Source organism: Lactuca sativa, chromosome 5 (assembly GCF_002870075.4).
Source record: "Lactuca sativa cultivar Salinas chromosome 5, Lsat_Salinas_v11, whole genome shotgun sequence".
Taxonomy (NCBI): domain Eukaryota; kingdom Viridiplantae; phylum Streptophyta; class Magnoliopsida; order Asterales; family Asteraceae; genus Lactuca; species Lactuca sativa.
This window is the reverse complement of record NC_056627.2, coordinates 275,281,974-275,289,846: the sequence shown is the minus strand read 5'-3', so window position 1 is coordinate 275,289,846 and position 7,873 is coordinate 275,281,974.

Genomic DNA, 7,873 nt, shown 5'->3' with positions numbered 1-7,873 from the left:
TAGTCTTACAAAACTAGAGAAAACCCCCCTCTTTTATTAATTGTTTTATTTAGATAATATTAGTATTAATTTTAGTTGTTACCGTTCCCTGTGTTCGATACCTTACTTGCTTGAACTAAACTACTATCGATAGGTACATTGCCTGCGTGTGTTTGTTTAAATTTGAGTTTGTTAGGATTAAAACTAGTTCGTTTTACACACATCATATCACTTCATGGAATTTATCTCAAGTGATCATGAGACGGTAACATCATATAAGTATTCAAACCTAGAGATATGAGTCGTTGACTATGAGTTGGTTATACGTTGATTGTATGAAAACGCATTGGTAACTCGATGTTATAAAACATGCTTTTGTGTATGATTCAACAAGTAGTAGAACAAGCATACGAGTTGAAGTTTTTCTGTTCCTTCTAGTCCTTAGAGGACCAGAAGCGATATCTGGGCCCCTCGATGATTTTGTTTTGACCTATGTACCGGGCCCGATCATAACTAAATTGATGTGTTCAATTTAGTTCTATGTCAAACAAATTGGAAATCGGGAAACAAACTGTTGGACAATAAGTACGACATTGTTCCATGTATTTGTCCAGCTGATATCTAGAATAAAGGATTATATGATCACTTATCTTAAATGACGCATCATCATCATCTCAGTTCCGCGAGACTTTTAAAGAACTACGATTGTCGGTCGGTTCTTGAAGTCATACCTATAGTTATTAGACTTATCCAAGTGGGAGACTGTTGGATAAGGTGTCTAAGTCCATAACTGTAACGCACGTAGATTAGGGCTAGTCAATTTAGAGACAATAAGCATCAAAAATGACTTTTTAATGGAAGATTATTTAGAAGGATTAATCTTAACCAAGTTGTAGTATATGTCTCAAGGTTTCTGAAAATATAAAGAACGTCGAAATCCAAGTTATAACAAAGAAGTTATGACCTGTTGAAGTTTCGCGACAGAACCGACACGACACAGCGTAACGTAAATAGTGAATTCACGTTAGAGCGATATTTATCCAAAAAAATCTAAATGAGAATTGAAGATCTCATCAATAGTAGTGCAATGACGGAAAGACGGACGGAAACGGACGTCAGACGAAGGAGTTATGAGTTTATAACGGAGTTTTCCTGTCCCGGCCTTACTAAAAATAATATATAAGTAATATAATTATAATATATTAAAAATAAAGTCAAAATTATCCAATGGAGTCTAAACAAGAGTTGTAGAGCATAATCTCACCTTCGCGTCGATATAAAGAACGTCGAAAACAGAGTTCATATGCGAAAGTTATGAATTTCTGAAGTTCGGGGCGTGAAACCCCAAAATTGTCAGATACCACGACGTGGCCAGTCTTCTGACACCTCTGGGAGTCCCCCAGACGCAACTTGCGATGACGCATGCAGTGACGACCAAGCCCACGACGTGGAAAAAGGTGCCACGACGTGGCAAGGGCCAATTTTGCCCTATAAATATATTTGAAGGGCCAGCCGTTTAGGGTTGCTATTTTCTCTCCTCTCTCTCCCGTTTTACCTCGATTTACGTGCAAGAAATATCCCGAAGCCCCGGTATCAACCCCGAGACCCGAAGCAAGTCCCGAAGCCCGAAGATCCCGAGAAGAAAAGAGTTTCCGAGCTGAAGCTCTGTCCGTGAGAAACCCGGTGTGTGAAGATATCCCGGTTTCACCGAAGAGTTCTACACGAAGAGTCGTAGTGCTGTCTGAGCATCGTCTAATCAAGTGAGTGTATAGTCACTTTCATCTTACACATAGATATGAAGTATTTTATAAAATACATGCTATGTGTATATATATTGTTGTTTGTATGTGTCAGTGTGTGTTTACTTTTTCTAACACATAAATATAAAGTATTAAGCTATGAAATATGTGCTATGTGTTATATATTATTTGTCTATTTGAAATGGGCATGGAATTGATGTTTTATACAAGTGTTAAATGATTTAAACCGTGTAAGTATTTATATCTACGAAAATGTTGGGTAGAACATGGGTAGATGGGATAGCTGGTGACTTTGGAGTTAGCGCCTATTGTATAAACCTTGGTGACTATGGAGTTAGCACCTATTGTATAAACCTTGGTGACTATGGAGTTAGCGCCTATTGTTAGATAAACCTTGGTGACTATGGAGTTAGCGCCTACTGTTAGATAAACCTTGGTGACTATGGAGTCAGCGGCTATTGTATAAACCTTGGTGACTATGGAGTTAGCGCCTACTGTTAGATAAACCTTGGTGACTATGGAGTTAGCGCCTATTGTATAAACCTTGGTGACTATGGAGTTAGCGCCTACTGTTAAGTGAACATTGGTGACTATGGAGTTAGCGCCTGATAACTATGGACTTAGTACATGATAGATAAACTTTGGCAGCAATGGACTTAATGCCGATTCCTTAGGTAAATCCTTAGGAACGAATGAATAAAGGATAGTTGATTCTTAGGGTAAAACCTTAAGAAATAAAGAAGATAATGGGGATGGGTAATTGGGTTGATTGTTTGATGATTGAATATAATAATTATATTATTGTGGGTTGAAAACCCTATATGCTCACCAGGCTCCCAAGCCTGACCCACTCGGTTTTCTTTGCATTACAGGTAATGGCACAAGAGTATAAGTTGGTGGACTTGACGAGAGATTTTGGATTATAGATCAGTAGTTATAAATAACTGTTGTAAGGTCTATTTTATATTGTTTATGCTTTTGGTCTGTATCAGAACATGACATCCCAATGTTTATTATTTAATGAAAATACATTCTCTTTGAGAAACATTTTGATAAATTTTATCATATTTTGTTTTGGGAACAAATTCCGCAACTCTTTTAAATCAAAAGAATTTACTCTGATTTTATAAAACAAAGCATAAACAAATCAGTCTTTTTTGGCCGTGAAATTGGGGATGTCACAATAACTATATTTTGTATATACTTGACCTGATTTGGCATGGTCCATTTGGGTTGCATCGACATCTCAACCGTTGGATAGAAAAAATGAGAAAAATACACTTACGATTTGTTAATATATTATAAGTTCTAATATGAAATCATATTATTTAATTAGTATTGATCAAGAATTAATTTGGAATTAATTTTGTGATCAAAAAGAGACAAATTAAATATATGGGGATTGATTTGTAAATCATTCATTTTTATATAGTGGGCTTATGGTCCATGATTCACTAGATTGGATTAGGACCCATTGGGTGCTCTATGGAGGTTAAAACCCATGGATCATGGAGGAAATGAAAAGTCATGTACATTAGGGTTTAACCCTACATGTGACACACTATATAATGAACCCCATGGTAAGCAAAATCGGCACTAGTGCAAGATAAGGAGGGCTAGCTGATTTTGTGATCAAAGTGTTCTTCTCTCAAGTTATTCCAAGAGTTGTGGTGTTGTGTGAAACATTTGAGGCATCACATTTGAGGTGCTAGGCTCACAAAGTCTTAAGGAATCCAAGCAACTACAAAGGTATGTCATTCTACTATTTTTTATATTACAAGTACCCCATGCCATGCTAGTTAGGATGTAAACCTTGGAAAATTCTTATTTGCATGAATATTAGAGAAAACTTAGATCCAAGGTTTCTAGGGTTGCATGTACACCATAAAAGTGTTAGAATGATCAAAACCCATCAAGAATGAGCCGGAAGGGGTCGAGCCAGAAACGTTGTTGGTAGAAGTAGACATCTAAAAAGAAAAAGAGACAGAGTTTGATTAGATAAGAATCCCCAATTTAACACCCAAATGAAAAATTAGGGCTAGGACCCAACACAATTATTTACAATTCAGAAGATGGATGTCGTAATCTCATTGCAAATAATTTGAAGGTAAGTGAATGACGATTCACTAATTTCCACCATTAAAAACGAAAAGGACAATTATGTTTTAAATTAATTGAAATTCCTAGATCCTTTTGGGATTCATTGAACTTTTCAGTGGCATGTTTAAATCTCGATATGCCCTTCAAGTTTGTGACTAAGATACCGAGGATCACAAACAAGGTGTGAGTAACAATGCAAATGTACTTGGTACTCTCGATGTCATTTAACACCTAATCAATGTGCCAGTTAGCCACACATGCTCCATTGATCTATGATAACCATTGAGTTAGCCTTTTCCACTTTTGCTAGTCTCAGATTAGTGTTCCGGTTAACAACACACGCTCCACTAACGACTTGACAGGATGCAAAGTGTAATTTCATGGAATAGCATCATTTTTCACATTTTTCCTAAAGTAATTAATATTTGGGAATTTTATAAAAATATTTAGTTACTTTATTAATCATTATACTTTTAATGATGAATTAGTTACCCTATCCTACCCGTTCGGCTAACGACCCTTCACCAGTCAATGAAGCGGTGGGTGAGAGTGGACACCTATTAAACTGTCATTTTATAGGCAGCAACCTTATACCCCTTTCATTGGCTTCGTGAATGAGGCCTACTAACAGTAAGACTAGCTTAATCTTAAACACACACACACACACACACACATATATATATATATATATATATATATATATATATATATATATATATATAATTATTATTAATCTTATAATATTATAATAGTATAAGGGTGTATTTTAAACATTTCAAAATACTAGGGTTTTAATCAAATATAAATTTTTCGAAGATTAATACTTTTTAATTTTAAAATATTAAATATTAAAACTTTTATTTAATAATTATCCAAAATTAAACAATTAATTTAAATTATTAAATCTTGAAGGATTATCCATTAAATTAAACAATTAATTTAACCTAACCCCTTTATCCCCTAAAATTCAAAAATTTGGGATGTGTTAATTCAAAGATCTTTAATTATCTATTTAAACAATTAAAGGGATAATTACAAAAGATGACATTATCCTAATTCTTAAAATCTTGGAATCTTATATTGGGGAATAAGACATTTTTTGAAAACCCTAGGGTTAGACAACCCTATTTTCGAAATTTTAATGCCAAAGGAAAGGGTTCAAGAAAACCTTAACAAAATTCGAAAACTTGGGGTTTGGAACCCTAATTTCAAAAATTCAAGCCCTATGGTTTATTAGCCATAAACCCTAATTTGTCATGTTCATACTTTCGTATCAAATCCAATTGAAAACAAAAACCAAAGGCTTTGATACCACTGTTGGGTTTTATACAAACGATCCTATTTGTGCATGCAACCCTGGTTTTAGATCTATGTTTTCACTATTAGACATACAACAAATGAACTCAAAAGGAAACCCTAGCATGCATCTAATATATCGAAAATCATAAAAAAGGGATTAGAAAACATACCTTTGTTGCTATATAGTAATAGCAACTAAATATTGAAGTTCCTTTGCTCTTGAGAACAGGCACCACAAATATAGTACCTCTGATGACTCACAAACACACAAGAGTGAAATGATGAATATGAGAGAGATGAGAGAATGTAACTAGCTCTAGAAATCACCTCTTATAGTGTTTATAAAGGTGTAGGATGAATTCTTAAGCCTAGGGGTCTATTTATACTTGAGGCCAGCTAGGGTTTCAGGGTGGAAACCCTAATCCGTTATCTTAGGGCCTAAGCAAGTCCATGGACCTCCTTGCATTAGGCCTTGGACGAAAACTCTTGGATCCTTCTAGGATTTTCGGCCTATCCCTAATAAGGGTGATCCAATGGCCCAAAGCCTCAACTATCAAATAATTACAAAACGACCCCTGTACTTTTAATCAGTTCCTTTAATCCCAAAATTAATTCGAAATTAATTTCTGATTAAATAATAATTAATAATATGATTCCAAATTAATATATTATTCATATAATATATTAATAAATCATATTTATGCCCCAATTTATTATTCTTAATAATAAATCAGCCTCTCTCCTCAAGAATCATCATATTTAGTCACCAGTGTGAAGGTAACCCAAAAGGACCATGCTACTATCGGGTCAAGTACATCCCATTTATAGTTATGGGCTTAGACACCTAATCTAACAAGATCATAAAGATGTGAGATTTTTACCTCAAAAGCTTGCAAATGAGAAGGTAATCTTGGATCTACAAGCTCAAGCTATCCCCTCAAGTGTTCATTTTCTTCTTCTCCTAACAAACCACCAACAAACACTCTTTTAAGCTAAAAACTTACCAAATGCTCCAGGGTTTAGATTTTAGGGTAAAAGAAGATGGAGGATGATCATAAGTGTCCAAGAGGTGTTATAATGAGGTTTAAATATGGAAAAGACCCTAAAAACCAGGGATTTTCATCTGGATGGAGTACACCCCGCGTACTCCTAGTATGCCTAACGTACTCCATAGGGTACCCGCGATCCTCCCTGCCTAGTACACCCAACTTACTCCATTGTAGTCCCTGCGTACATAGCTTATCCCTTAAACCACCAAACTTCTAGAGGCCATAACTTCTTCGTTTTAAGTCCGATTTTGACAATCTTTATATCCATAGAAAGGTAAGGAGGAGCTCTACACATCTATCAACTCACCATTACCTTAAATCTTTTCGAATTAAAATCCAAAACCCATAAAGGCCCGAACTGACACATTACTGATATACCCTTGGGCTCCAAAACACTAACCGAACTCCCGGGTCAACCAATCTACACTTTCCACACGCAAAGGGGTCTAATACTATCTTTACTGAGGCCTTAAGCCTTATGATAATCGATCTTCGGGTCACAACCCCGAATAAGGAAACAATTCGGAACATGGTGTTACAAATACTCCAAGGCTTGGGTTACCTTTATAACTTACATTTGCCAAGGAATATCCTAGATGTGTACTCAAACCATTGATCTAAATGATTCATTAGGTAAGGTGATTCTTTCAGATGATCGTTGATTAGGATTTGTGAGAATAGATTGGGTTGGGTATGTATGGGCATATTGTCTTATATATATATATATATATATATATATATATATATATATATATATATATATATATATATATATATATATACGTTGAATTATATATCTATATTGTTGGTCATGTAGGTTTGTAGGATTATTAATTATGAGTTATTATCATAATAATATTGTGAGATTGAAAATCATTGGTGTCTCATCAGGTTCCTAAACCTGATCCACTCAAATTATATGCATCACAGGGAGTGGTGCTAAGACTGTTGGAACTTGATTAGGATGTAGAGTGAATAAGAGACAATCTATGATAGTATTTAGGACTGATATGTATTTACGATGTAACTCATGTTGTGTATTGATTGTGACATCCTTATGATTTTGTTATTCTAAAACAACATCTCTACTCAAAATATTTTAATAAACTGATATTTTTTGCAAACAAAGACAACATCTGTAGGGTTTTGTTATTCTGAAATAATATTTGTCGCACTTATGGGGCATCTAAGCGTACTTATTCTACTAAGATGACATATGCACCAAGTTCAACTTCATTAAGAGATAAAGGAAATGGTGTTGTTGAAACCTCGCATCGTAGATGGGCTTCTGGTTGATTTAGCTTGATTGATAAAGAAATAGAATAATATATTGGATTTTCTGAAGATGACGGGGAGGAGGGGGTACTTGGATTGATGTTGATGATGATGAGTTTTAGGCATTTTGGTTATTGATGATTTTTGTTATGTTATGTATTTGTTATTTTGAGATATGACATTGGTGTTTTTGCTTCTTAAGTTAATTATTAAGTTGCTTGTCTATGAGGTATGGTTCTAAAATACTTTAAAGTTGTTTTGAAAATAAAGACGACCCGCATATGTGGACCCCTCGATTCAAAGTGCCTTGAAAAATAAAGCTCTCAGGTAGCTAATCACCTCGGAGCGCTTCACGCCTTTTAAAACTAAGGTTAGTATTCCATAATGGCATCCAAGAGTTTGAATTCCAAA